This window comes from Silene latifolia, chromosome Y (assembly GCF_048544455.1).
Source record: "Silene latifolia isolate original U9 population chromosome Y, ASM4854445v1, whole genome shotgun sequence".
Lineage (NCBI taxonomy): Eukaryota > Viridiplantae > Streptophyta > Magnoliopsida > Caryophyllales > Caryophyllaceae > Silene > Silene latifolia.
The window spans coordinates 326,125,657-326,141,152 of record NC_133538.1 but is presented as its reverse complement, the minus strand read 5'-3'; positions in this window follow the sequence as shown (position 1 = coordinate 326,141,152).

Below are 15,496 nucleotides of genomic sequence, written 5' to 3'. Positions count from 1 at the left end.
CGAAATAAGGCAATAGTTATCTAATTGGCATCATATACTCCTTAAACCTAGACTATATATACATAATAAATATGAAAAGTAATTAAAAAAAGTAGAGGAAGGAGATTTAGAAGATGGAAGAGCAATCGGCCGTAACCTTGACCAAAGGGGGGCCTTGGAACACCGTGGTTGGACTTGACCCTTCTCTGACCGTCGACAGCTGATCATGGGTGATTATTAGGGGTAGAATTTGTGGTGGATGCGGTATTGTGTCGGGTTAGTAATCAAGGAATTCGAACCTTTAATTGCTACTGACATGACCTGGGTTAAGGTGTGTTGGTTCCTGGAGGATAAGTCGACCACGGTGGGAGTGTCGGTATGGTGGCAGGTGGTGGTTGGTGTTGGTGGTGGTGGAAAACAGGGGAAACCGTAATATTGCGTGTGACCGTCTTAAGACGGCTACCATGACCGTGTTTATTGACACACCGGGGAAAGGGGACCACCCCTGGAGTCACCGTGGGACATAGGTGTCAACTGTGGTGGCCAGAGGTGGTAGTGGTGGTCATGGTGGTGTTGGCGAGGAGTTTAGTATACGGTGTTGGTTGATGTCTGGTTTTCGGTAATTGGTTAACCTTGTGGTTGTCGTTGCTAGAGCTCGAATTTTGGGCCGATTATGGTGATTTTGTGGGTTTTGGTTAGTCGTGGTGGGTTGGTGGTCACGGTGGGGCTGAGGTGGGGTGTTGTCGTGGGTTGTTTGGGGTGTGTGCGTGGGGGTGTGTGACGGGTTGTACATGGTTAAAGGGGGGAGTTGTGTCGTGTATGTAGTTTGTATTTCGGTTTATGTCACGTGTTTTGGGTTGGGTATATTGGGTTGACTTGTTTAGTTTTAAGACGGGTTAATTCGGGTATTAATAAGTAATCAGGTCTTGACTTTAATAAACGGGTTTTTACGTAATAATAATTTAAGCGGGAAATAATTAATATAATTAAATTACAATTGAATAATTAAAATAATGAATTGAATAATTAATAACTTAAGTATTATATGAATGTTAGGTGACGATTTGTGAAGGAGTTATAATCGGGTTCAGATTGCTTTAATTATTTGGATCGCTTGAGCTGTGTAATTTGATTTGCTTGCAAGTTAGGGATAAATCCTACTCAACTCGGGTTTTATTGTTCAGTGAACGTATATTTAATTGTGACGGTTGATGACATTAATGTTAATATTGTGATTTATTATTTGAGATAGAATATTTGTGTTTGCTAAGATCTTGGCTGAGCTATATGACGGGATTGTTATTGAGTATTTGTTGTTGGTTATATTTGGTATGGAGAGTTGATTATTCAGCTGAGCATAACACGGAGGGTGTTACTGCCAGTTGTGCACAACGAGTAATCGTTACTGCTAGATGAGCATAGTAAGTAATTACTACTGCCAGAGATAGTTGTGCATAGTAAGTAATTACTACTGCCGGGTGAGCATGGTACGTAAGTACTACTGCCAGTTGAGCATAGCACGGTGTTAAGGGAGTTGTGCTACTGCCAGTGACGTAAGTGAGTTGTACGAATGAAGTGATGAAAACTTGAAGAATATCTATTTTGGTTGGATTATAATTGTTGTTTGGTTATTCCTACTCAACCTCATGGTTGACCGTGTATTCATGAACACCTGTGATGAACCATAAATGGGTAGCAGATTTGACAGGTACTAAAGATTAGCTGACTTGGGAGCTTATGGGAATGCGTGAGGACTTGGTCAGTCTACCTAGAAGTCTAGACCACATAAAATATTTAATCACTTTATTTATTTCCGCTGCGAGTTGTAATTATTTTATATTAAGTTTTAGTTGGTTAAGTTGTAATAAACATGTAATCGCTAAGTTTTAATTTAAAGTACTTTGGTGAGTTGGACTTTTTTATTCACTGCCTCGGGAAACCGAGATGGTAACAGTTCTATTTATTTGGTAATATCTTGCTAAAGGCTCCTTAATAAATGGGGGTATTATAAGTCCTCTGTTCAGTTGCAGTGTCACACCTGATGAATTTTCCAACAAGACCTGCCAACCTAGGTAATCCCTTACCCCAAAATCCAAGAGGTAAGGCCATTAACCTTATCCAGACAGGGACATCCTTAACCTATTCCTTAATCAATTCCACTTCCTTAGTCCATGGTATCAAATTAAGTGGTTTATTGTCAAAGAGAAAGAAGTGGCCCTGCTTCAGGACAACTTCCCTCTGTTTAGTAGTTTTAAACCTCACCAGGAAAACCCCATTAGGTAGGAAAGCAACAGTATCAACGTTATGCTTATCCCAGAGTCTCCTAATGAAGCGCTCTACAACCTCCCATGGTGAATTGGCTCCAAGGATAAAATAGTAAACCAAATTCTTCCAATACTCTAGTTCACTTTTAACATCATCAACAGTAAATTGTATCAAATTTCCAGGCTCTTCCTCTATAGAAGGTAAAGCACCAACCTTTTTCTTCCCTTGTTGTTTCTGCCATCCGCCATCATCCTCCTCATCAACACTATCCAAATCATATGGTTGCACACCAACGATTTCATGAATATTTCGAGTCTTAGAAGATTCTGCGACATCAGGAATCAAAAACTTATTTTGGGAAATTTCATTATTGCTTATTTCAGAAACTACAACCGTATTTTGGAGATTTTCTTTTGGGAGTTGTGATTCTACAGTAACAGGAGAAAGGTTATTGGTACGAACTTCCATGGTTGACTGCATGCGAAACCCTAGATTGCTTTTTCTATTTCTTTTTTTTTTTCTCTCTCTCTCTAGCCTTTTTTTTCTAGGGAAAGGAAGCATTGGTGAATTATGTTGGTAGAGTAGCTATTAGTACTACGATAATGTACCAAAGATGGTAAAATAGGATGACGTATGAACTAACTTGGATGAGTCACCGAAAGCCGATGGACTCCCGTACCTTCTCTTTGTGTTATAGGGTTTTCATCGTTCTAATTCGACTTGAAATTTCAAACCATAAGCAACCACTATACCGAGTACGAGTTCACACCTGACCGAGTAACTTCGCACTCGACTGAGCGGGCTCTGACACTCGACCGAGTGGACCATTTTCCAGAAGATGGGAACATCCTGGAAATAGGGCACTCGACCGAGTGAACTTGGCCACTCGACTAAGTTAAAATTCACTCGACCGAGTGAACTCGCCACTCGACCGAGTTGAGCTAGGATGAGATTTACACGGGTTTAATCCCCTTTCCTTCATTCCTTATCTTCTCCATATCTCATTTTCTCCTCATTCAAACAACACTAAAATTCCTCCAAAAATAATTCCAAAACTCCATTTTTGTGATTTGTTGCATGGACTAAGCTTTGCCCTCGGATTTCTCCGTCTCAAATCTCTCCTAATTAGCAATGTAAGTAGACCATTCTCCCTCTTGTTCTTCCATCTTAAATTGTTAAGATCTACACTAATGTGCTCAAGACTTGTCAATTAATTTCATGTTGTTACTTAATTTATAGTAGTAAATAGCTCTCTACATCATTATTGTTGCTAAAAATCAAATTTTCATGTCAAAATTTTGGTCATCATCGAAGAACACGAAATTACTTGATAAGGAACTTATATGTGGATTTTGGTGTTTGCTGTTGTGCCTAATTAGACAACAAAGGCTTAACCTTTGTTGTTATGGATGGATCTTGTCTAGTATGTGAAAATTTCGTCTTAAAATTTCAAATTTTAGACAATTCATGCCCGAATTTTGATTTTCATGAGTAAAACTTGGTTTAATTGCTTTATAAGACTACAACCCTAATTGGTAATACGGTATGTGGCATCAAAACGAAATTTTTCCATCTTGAAATTTGGGTGAAACTCTTGAAAACTTCCTAAGTAGCTATGAACAACTTTGATTCTGTCTTAAAAATGGTTTGAGAAGTGTTGATAAGCTAGGAATTTGAAGATTATTAATACACTAGGAGGTAAACCAAGAAATTTTCAACTTGTAACTAATTTCTCAAAATTTGACGCTAACTATGTCAAAGGCTTCATTTATTGCTCACTACACGGTTAACTTATCCATGGTTATCCTAATTCTCAAGTTTTAATGTCTTAGAAAGCCCCACATTCATAATTTTTCCGCCTTAAGGACCTTGAAAGTGTTGAAAATAAGCACTATAATTACCCGAAATTGTGATTTTATCAAAACAACTCGTGTCCTAATTTTTCTCTTTGAAAATTTACATTGATGTATAATAACATAAAACCTTTCCTATTAGAGCCTCAAGTCTCAAAATTTTAAGATTTTCAAAATGAACGACCGTCACATTGGGATTTGGTTATGAATAAGAATGATGCTCATGTTTAAAGGTCATGTTTGGAGTTTCATGATATGGGTAATATGGAAGATTTTAATATGGGTTAAAACATAAGAACACTATATGAGAACTTTCTAAGAGGTCAACTATTAAATTGAGGAAGTGGGAGAAAATTTCACCCATCTTCAAAGTTAGTTCCAAGTCTTATTTTTCCCTTACTCTTGACAAGGTGGAGAAGGAAATGAAAGCAACAAAATACATCGACCTTTATACGGTTAACCGACACAGTGATGTTAGTGCCATGAAAATAAACGATGTGGAGCACCCCGTTTTGAAAATTTTCCTTCGCCTGATGACCAACCTCCTTTACGGAAGAAGGGACCCTAGCTAGCAAACTTAACTCTTCGGAAGTACTACTCCTAAGCTCTTACCTCAATCCGTACTATGAGAGGCATTTTTATTTTAGCCCCGTGTCTATGGTATGCTCAGCATTTGAGAGGATGACCAAGTCCGACAAGTGCTCCTTTGATTGTGGCGCCCTAGTGACTAGACTAGCCAAGAACCTTTTGGGTTATGAACCGGGGGATATTGATAGACCTATGAGTATGGAGGTACCATACTTTGACATTGCCTACATGAGGGGCATGTTTTGGGTTGTGGATAAGAAACACAAAAAGGGATACTCTAGCAGAGTGAACATGAACTTATACATAAAGCTTTTCGCAAATAGGAGATTGCCCGAAATCTCCCACTTATCCGAACTGGCTCCACCCCGCCCTCCGGCATGATCCTACCTCGTTCGCAAAAATATTACTTACACCCTTGATGGTGAAGCGGTACAAGGGGAACCAATCCCGCAACTCCTTTTCGACCCTCCTAGGACTTCTCCATATGCCCCATCGTCCTCTTATGTGCTCATGCACTCGCCGTCCGTTGATCGCCCTAGACACTCCACCTACGCCTCGTCCTCTTCTTTCATGCAGGAACCTTCGCCACACCATGGCCCTCCCTTACACTCCATGCACATACCGTCTTTCACCAGAGGATATACCCTACCACCGCCGGCTTATGATCACCAATATCCCATGGTGAACCATATCAAGAGAGTGAACAAGTCCTTGATCCTAAGGGACATACATGATTTCACCTATAACCAAGGGATAAGGCCGATCGAACTCCCTAGCTTTTGGTTCAGGGATGGGAACAATTCTAGGGTATTCAAGGCCTTTGGTATTCAACCCTCAGATTAGGGTCATAGGATTCCTCACGGTGACGAACACTTGCTTGGCCCTTGGGTGGGACCGCACTATGCCTCCGGGAGTTTCTGTAATGATGCGCATCAAGGTGGAGGCTACCAAGAGAATGTGGGTGGTGATTACCAAGTTAATGTGGATAGTTCGTACCAAGAGGAGGTGAGGTGTCTCTCATGAGGGTGGGGACAATATTTTCTATGGAAGCGGGAGTGGAGGAGGAGCATCTAGTTAGGTCCCGGGACTTATGGAGTATCATGGCGGCTATGTCAACGCAATAGTAGAAGACGCGACGATAGACACCTCGGGTGATACAAGGAGTGAAGAGCTTAGCACGCGGAGGGAGGACTCACTGGTAAACAACCAAGGAGCCTTGGTTTGGTGGATGAATAGGCTTGGCAAGAGGAAGAAGTCCTCTTCTTAGTTTTGTTTACTTATATGGAAACTTGTTCGACCTTGTGTAGGCTGAGTCTCGAATAATTTACTTTTCTTGCGTTTTAAACTTGACCATAAGGCCAAAACCTAGTAGATGTTGTGTGGTAGGCTTATTCTATGATGACCATTGAGACCTCTTTTGCAAGTATACTCGACCATAGGTAAGCATAAAGATCATAAATGGCCGAATTTTAGACTACCAGGTGACACTCGGCCGAGTGCTATTTTCACTCGACCGAGTACCCATTTCACTCGATCGAGTGAGCCTAAAATAGACCCTGGGAACTTTCTGTAAAGTCCCGCACTCGACCGAGTGACGCCCTCACTCGACCGAGTGACATCTCCACTTGACCGAGTAAGTTTCCACTCGACCGAGTGGACTATTTTAAACTTGTTTTGACGATTGTGAACCGACATGGATTGAGCACCTTCACTTTATGACCCTACCGGTCTTATAATAGTTGTGTAAGCGTAGAAATAATTAACGAATAAATTGAAATGAGTTGTTTACGTTGGTATATGTCGCTTTGTAAATTGAGGTACGAAATATGTTTAGTTAATGGATGAGAACGAACGTAATTAGTAAGATTAATAATGATGCGGTAATTGATGAATGTATGTAAGAATTATACGAGTCTTATGCATGATCGAGTCTTATGACGACTAGAGTGGGATGATATGATACGACGATGGATAAGAACACATGTGTGATCAGGTGGTTTATGCGTAACATGAATTAGTCGGGAATAAGAAATATGGAAGGAATTAAGTCACCTCAGATGAGGTATTGGACTGTGTTACAATTACCATGTACGGAGTCATGAGTTATACATGTATATCTAGAGTCACTAGTTATGCACGATACGACCAGACCCTAACCATGATAGTGGGAATGAATACTCAGACCCATAAGTCCAGACTGAGTGAATATGAGAATCCTTCTCGCGAGAGATCGAGGGGTGAACTTCGGGACGAAGTTCTCTTTTAGGGGTGAGTGAATGTAATATTTGAGAATAAGAAAGGATATGAGAGCATAAAAGAGCATGTACGGTAAAGATACTAGCAAGAGAGATAAGTGAATGAGTGAGCAAGAGACTTGAGAGTAGACATGAGACGACTGAGATGTAAGATATTGTTAAGGAAAAGTGAGGGTGAGGCGAACTTCGAGGACGAACTTCATTTTTAAGGAGGAAATATTATAATACCCGGTCTTTGTGGGATCCCTACTTAGACCTTGATACGCGTGAGAGGACCATTAGACCCGATAAGAGATCACTCGGGAGGGAAGGATAGCCTTGCACTAGACCTAGATTAGACCAAGTAGACTTGCAGCGGATCGAGTGGGTCCCCTCGGTCGAGTGAAGAGTATACTCTACCGAGTAGAGTACTACTCGTCCGAGTGAGTCCACTCGACCGAGTGGACTTGTCACTCGGTCGAGTGACGCTGTTTCAGATCACGAGATTAAACCCTTTCCTTCCCTAACCCTAAAATCATTTCTACCTATCTCTTTATCTCCCCAAACTCTCTCCCTTCTCTCTAAACCCTCACAAACACCTACCACGTGGGATTCAAGCTTGGATTAGAAGATTTTCCACCTTCCTCCTCATATCCTTAACCTAGTAAGTAAAGATCTACCCCTTTCTAGTCTTTTAAACCCTAACTTTTGGGGGAATTCGTTATGAGTAATTAATTACTAATTAGCATGGGTAATAGGGGTAATTAAGGGGTAATGATAAGGGGTTTTGTAGTATAAACTAGTATAGGATGCATTGTGATAATTATTATGTGATTTATATAGGATAAAACGGTTCCTTGAGACGGTTACGGTCCGGATTCGAGTAGTTTGAGGAGATTGCTAAAAGGTAGGTTAATCCTACTCGATTTCAATAATGTGATGTTTTTTATGTTGATGTTGTACATAGTCTTACATAATTAGGGTATTTGCATTATAACATGTTTAGTGGTAATTATATCACTAAGAGGATGATTATGATATGTTGGGTGTGATTCATGTATTGGTTATTATCATATATGTCGGAGGAATTATTGTTGTTGTTGTTTTAGAGAAGTAAGATGGTTGGGAGACTGTCTTACGCTTATGTCGCCTCTTGGAGCTTTCCACTCGAAGAGGGATATGCACATTAATAGCTTGAGTTACGGAGGGACTCGTATGGTTGAGATACGACGTCTCGCAGGGGTTCCTGTTGGCTTCCGGACCTGGTACATCTGTGCGTGTCGCGGTACCTGTTTGTGGCTATCGGTATGTATGGGCGTGCTCCGGTACCGGTGTGCTTGTCAGTATGTCTAGGCGTATCCCGGTACCATGGTGATAGTGGTTTGATAGTGGTTCATTCATACTAGTAGTCATGTTGCATGTTCACACACTTGAGTCGTGTCACACTTTATTTGTTTATTGAAACTGACGTTTGTTGTGTCTGTGTAATTGTTACCTATTTCCGGGGTGGCCTGTGTCGATCCATATGATATTTTTGATCATATGGAGAGAAAGTTAAATACAAGTTGTTCGGATAGCACACGGGAGATGGGACGAGCTTGATGAGTCACGAGACGAGTATAGGTGGTTAGATGAGTATAGTGGTCATGAGTTGTATTTATTCATTAGTTAGTGGCTTGTAATCACTAAACTTGTCATTTATAATAAATGTTTCTTTATTGTATCTCCGATTTACCGCCTCGGGAAACCGAGAAGGTAACATCTTCAAATTACCTTGGTCGGGTAAGATGGGGGTTATAGTCGTACGCAGAGGGCCACCCGTTGAATCAGGGGGATGTGCGCATTTACGATCCGAGGAGTGTATATGGTCAAACATGTTCGCCATGTGATTTAAGTACCACTTGTTTCCGTGTGATTAGTATCACGTTTATTAGGGCTGCCTTGTGATTAGTAGCAAGCGCCCGGGTTCATTTGTCATGTATATTTTGTGTGAGGATAGTTTCCCATTTATCTTGTGTACAAGTTGGTATATCTCGATGTTGTCACATACTTGATAGCTTATTTGAAGTAAAGGATTGATCTACTCAACCTTGTGTTGACTTGTGTGTTGTTTGTGTCAAAATCTATTTCAAATTATCTATCGTGATCCATATGATATATCCGATCATATGGTAAGTAGGTTGATTTATAGGTACATAGTGATGATGGATTCTAGTGAGGGCTACATGTGGACGCGTGTGACGACCTTGTGTTATCCTAGTATGATAGTCTCACTTAGTTATGAATTTATGTTTTCATTTTGTTTTTTTTTTTTTTTGGAATTTTTAATTTAACAATTTTGGAGACATGGTTTGTAATAGTTATTGCCACTAAACTTTGAACATTTAACTTGTTTCTCAATTCCGGTTTTGATGCACTATCTCCTGAGATGGGTAACATCCACGTTTACCATGGCGGGTAAGTTGGGGTGTTACAAAGTGGTATCAGAGCGACGATTTTGGAATATAAAACCAATGAACCCAAATGAATATAGGTGTGTTAAGTAAAATGAACCTGGGTAAAGATTTAGGAGTTCTATGGGTATGATTGGGGAGACGTCCTCATGCATGCAATCGCTCCCTCGACTCGTACCGGTCACGGCGTGGCGAGGTGTGAGAGTGGGTAGATAGAGTATGTGCCTAGGTGGTGAATTACCGTATAATGAACTTCGTATGAGCTAATCGATGTTGGTGATTGAGGTAGAATAGGCCTCTTGAAATGAAACATGAGATAATATGGATGTTAATACGTGAATGTGCGCTACTTGTTTCGAGTATGTATTAAGTGGCTTAGTTGGTGTTTGCATGTGCAAACACGGTTCTAGGTAGGTCGACTCGACCGAGTAGGTATAAGGACTCGGCCGAGTGAGTCTCACTCGATCGAGTGCCTCAGTCACTCAAGTGATTGGGCACCAGGGACTCTGAAGGGTAACCACTCGACCCAGTGAGGTGTTACTTGTTCGAGTGTCCTGGAAACTAAACTGACTGGTGGCGAACCGGGCGAGATTATTATGGTTTGTTACTCGGTCGAGTGCCCTGGAAGCACATTGGTGACCCTACAATGCACCCGAAGAGATAGACAGGATAGTTGAGTTGAATGCCTCACTCTTGGGGACCGTGCAAAACATGGGAAAGCCTAAGGAAGTGGAGACAGATTCTTCTACCATAAGTAATGCTATAGACTAGCATACGCCAACCAAATATGAAGGGGTAGGACCACCAATATTGCTAGAATAGTAGATTAGGGAGATGGAGTCAGTCTTAGAAGTGGTGGAATGTCCGAAGAACAAAAGGTAAAGCAAGCGACCTTTTATCTTAGTGGGAAAGCGAGTTTGGTGGCACACCAATAAGGAGAAATTGAGGGCTTTCTATGAAGAGGTAGCCGAAGCGGGGTACAAATTCGATTGAGAGAGCCTTAAGGGGGAGAATGAGAGAGGAGTTCGTACCGTAACACATAAGGAGCAAGTTGAGAGCCGAGTTTGATGTCTTCAAGATGAGTGATAATATGACGGTGGGTGAATATTATGCTAAGTTTCATGAGATGGCACTCTGCGCTAAGGATCTAAAGTTAAGCAATGAGATTTTGGCTGTAAGGTTTGAGAAAGGACTAACATTGGAGATATTGAAAAGGCTGCCGGCAGGTATCCCCACCGATCCCAACGAGACCTTCTTGGGGCCGGACAAGCAGAGAGGATAGTGGAGATGAATAAGGAGATGAAAGAGGCTAAGGAGAAGTTAGGTGATAAGAGGAGGCGGAAAGTGAAGGTGGTGTGAGGGAAAGCCACAAGAAACCAAACTTCAATCAACCTCGGGCTTATTCCACGGAAGGATCCGAAGTCATGGGTGGAGCAAGACAAGGAAACACATGGGGAAGATGAATGACCGTGGAGAGGCAAATGAAATCTCATTGTTAAGGTTGTAGGAAGTACGGGCACAAGGTGGCGGAGTGTTGGAAGCAGTAGCTTTGGAGGTTCACCAAGGGGAAACTTCGGTAGAGCACCTTCACAAAGCACCGTAAGCAACCGAACATCAGGAACTTGGAGCAATATGAGGGGCTATAACCAATGCTTTGTGCAAGAAAATGGAGGAGGAGTCTCACAACAAAGGAACAATAATGGAGGAGGGCCAAGCCATGGGAATAAGACAACCACTTCCACTAGTACTGTTCAAGGAGGTAGGGGGGCTAAGGCTAGTGGGAACCTATTCCTGATGGATCGATAAGAGGCGGAGGGAGATGCACATGTTGTCGTCGGTACATTCTTAGTCAACCTTAAACTTTCTTTCGTTTTGTTTGATTCTAGGGCAACATACTCTTTTATTTCAAGTAAGCATGTTTTAACTTTGGGATTAGAGACTTATGATCAAATTATGGATGAGGTAGTGGTACCTTCGGAAAGGGCGGTGCCTTGTACCAAGCTTTATAAAGATATACCCATAGTTATTGGTGGGGTGGAATTTGTTGTTGATTTATTAGACTTTCCATTGGAGGGTTTTGAGGTTATACTAGGTATGGATTGGGTAGGGAAGTATAAAGCTAGTATTAGATTCTTACCAAAAGAAAGTGTCTTTGAAAGGACCAAAGGGATTGAGAGTATCTTATAAAGGATTTGTGGTTAAACCTAAGTTTAAAATTATTTATTCAGTAACTTTGAAAGCTTGTTTAAGGAAAGAAGACCCAATCATTTTATGTCACTTGAAAGACACTAAGGTAGAGGAGTTAAGAGCGAAATATATACGAATAGTGAATGAGTTTGAGGATGTTTTTCCAGAAGAGTTACCGGGGTTACCGCCTAAGAGAGAGCTCGACTTTAATGTGGAGTTGAAATCGGGAATAAGACCCATTTCTAAGCCCCCTTACCGGATGGGACCAAATGATTTAGAAGAGTTAAAGAAACAATTGAGAGAGATATTGGATAAGGGGTATGTGAGACCAAGCGTATCCCCTTGGGGTACACCAGTCTTGTTTGTAAAGAAGAAGGACAAGAACATAAGATTGTGCATTGACTACCAAGAGTTGAACAACGTGACGGTGAAGAATAACTATCCTTTACCAAGGATATATGACATATTCAACCAATTGAGCAGAGCAGGGGTGTTTTCAAAGAGTGATTTAAGATCGGGGTACCACCAATTGAGGATTAAGGACAAAGATATTCCTAAAACCGCTTTTCAGTCAAGGTATGGGCACGAGTTCGTCGTGATGCCGTTCTGGTTGACTAGCGCCCCGACAGTGTTCATAGATCTCACGAATTATGTCTTTAGTCCTTTCTAAGACAAGTTTGTGGAGGTCTTCATCGATGACATTCTAGTCTACTCTAAGACTAAGGAAGAGCACGAGGAACACTTAAGACTAGTACTTCAAACCTTAAGGGACAATTAGTTGTATGCTAAACTGTCTAAGAGTTAATTTATGGTTGGAGAGGGTGGCCTTTCTAGGCCATGTGCTTTCGAGAGAAAGAGAGTGGTTGTTGACCCGAGTATGATTGAGGCAGTGGCTATCTAGGAGGCACAAAAGAATGTCGCTGAAAATAAGAGTTTTCTGGCTTTGGCCGGCTACTATCGGAGGTTTTTGAAGGACTTCTCGAAGATAGCATAACCGATGACCGCACTTATGATAAAGGAAAAAAAGTTTAGGTGGGACGAGAGTTGTGAGAGAGCGTTCCAAATCGTGGGGGAAAGGTTGACCAAAGCTCCTGTTCTAGCCTTGCCGGAAGGGAGTGAGAACTTTGAAATTTTCACGGATGCATCGAAGAATGGCTTTGGGTGTGTTTTGATGGAAAAAGGGAAGGTGATTGCTTATGCATCTAGAATTGAAACAGTATGAAGAAAACCACCCAGCGCATGATTTGGAGCTGGGTGTTGTGGTGTTCGCTTTGAAGATCTAGAGGCACTATTTATATGGAGTCACATTTAAGGTTTTTTCAGATCATAAAAGTCTGAAATATATCTATACTCAGAAGGAACTTAATATGAGACAGAGAAGGTGGATAGAGTTGATTGAGGACTATGACATGGAAATTATGTGAGACAGAGAAGGTGGATTGAGTTGATTGAGGACTATGACATGGAAATTATATACCATGAGAAGAAGGCCAATGTAGTGAGGGATGCACTAAGTAGAAAGGCGGTGCACTCGTTGTGTGCCACGATGTCCAGGATAAAGTTGAGGGAAGAGCTGGAACATATGGGGATCCATGCGAAAAGTAAGGGAAATGTAATTAGTGACTTGACCCTTGAACCCGAGTTATATGAGGAGATCAAGGAGAGCCAATTATCGGATAACAAGACCATGAGATGGAAAGAGAGTGTGGAGAATGGTGAGTATTCAAGATCATAGGATGGAAAGAGAGTGCAAATTGAACGACGGCTTAAGAACCATAATCTTATTGTTTATACTTAGCTATTCGATCATACCTAGCCCAAAATCAAATAATGAAGAGAATTCAAGTCATAATACACTTTAATTAGTATAAAACGCTCCTTGAGTATAATTGAAATTATTTATATTACTGCCGAGATCAAAACTGTAATACCCGGTATTACCATAGAGGAGACTCAGCCGAGTCACAGGGCCACTCGACCGAGTGGTTTCTCTAGGGAGTTCCTGGAGGGTGTTTATTCGACCGAGTGGGTGTCACTCAGCCGAGTCGAGCTGGTCTAAGTGTTCGCCTGGTTTTGTTCTTGTTTAAGCATAGGATTTTGGGCTTCATATATATAGCCTATGTGCAATCTTTATCACAATTTCCACCCAGAAACTCATCCTAGCTAAAACATATCTTACTCCTTATTATTGAATTGTTTATATCTCTTAAGAGAGATTTTGGGATTTAACAAGGAATATCTACTATTAGTCAATATTTTGGTAAGATTCACTAACCTCCTTCTAATTTCTTAGATTTATTTATCCTCTTCATCTCTAATCACCTTTATTGAGACCAAACCCTAGAATAGTGTTTGCTATATATATATTATTGTGTTTGTTATGAGCGGACTTTGTAGAGGAGAACTCTTGATTGTTAACTTGTTGAAGAATTGCCTCAAAGGTAGAGACTTTCTCTACTCAATCCTTAGGATTCTTGTGTTTATGTGCTTTTTTTGAGTTATTCGTGTTTTGTGACAAGAGTCTTCATGTCTTGTGGCGGATAAGAGTTGTTGTGCATCATGGATGCATTATTTGTCAAGTTCTAGTGGTAAAGATTGTATTGGCATTGAACCTTATTGTTGTTGGGGGACCGGTACGAGTAACCAGGTTCCTTAAGCACCGTCGTACGCGTAGGGCCACCCGTTGAGTCTCTCCTTGTGGGCCCGCAACAAGGGGGATGTGCACATTAACGATCCGGAGAGTGTATGTAGTCAAGTACGTTTACCGTGTGATTTGAGTACCACTTGTTGTCGTGTGATTAGTAGCACGCTTGTCAGGATTGCCTTATGATTAGTAGCAAGCGTCCGGATCTATTTGTCTTGTATAATTTGTGTGAAAAAAATATCCCATTATTCTCTTGTACAAGTTGGTATATATCGGTTGTTGTTACATACTTGATAGCTTATTTGAAGTAAAAGATTTCTCTACTCAACCTTACGTTGACTTGTGTGTTGCTTGTGTCAAAATCTCTTTCCACTTATCTACCGTGATCCATATGATATTTCCGATCATATGGTGAGTAGGTTGATTTATAGGTATATGGTGATGATGGATGTTAGTGGGGGCTACATGTGGATGCGTGTGACGACCTTAAGTTATCCTAGCATGATAGTCTCACTTATGACTTTACGTTTTCGTTTTGTTTATTTTGCAACTTGTAATTCACCAATTTTGGAGACTTGGTTTGTAATTATTGTTTTTTGACAGGTTGGTTTGTAATTATTATTGTCACTAAATTTTAAACATTTAACTTGTTTATCAATTGGAGTTTTGACGCACTACCTCGAGAAACCGAGATGAAGAACATCTCCGATTACCTTGGCCGGGTAAGTGGGGATGTTACAAAAACCTTCCGTAATTATTGTATAATGTATATGTTGATTAGGCCTTGATTTTGTATAAGAGTTTTACTAGCTTTTTCTTGGAAATTTGTGTTGTTAGGTAAGGATGAATGCCTTACGGTGTATGTCTTGGTTTATGTGTTTATATTAATCTTGAACAGTGTAGATTAGTCAAGGGTTGTGTAAATATCAATTATGCAAGTGTGAACTTTTGTCTTGTGTGATGGTTTTTGGTAAATTTGATGCGAAGGTTTGGTCATGGGTATTAATCTTGGTAAAGACAGGTGTAAAGGGTTAGATTGATATACTAAAATGAAGAACAGAAAGAAGAGTTTGTGAAAGTTTTATTGTGTGTTTCATTCATACGTCGTTCCTCTTTTATACAATATTCACAGGCTACAAAATAGGAATGGTAGCTAACCAAATCCCGAGAAATAAGGCCTAAAACGAGCAAGTTACGATATGCTAAATATTTACGAGATATACAATATAATACCGAATATTATGCTAATATTTACAAGCATAATATCTTAGATATTATGCATAATACCCCCCC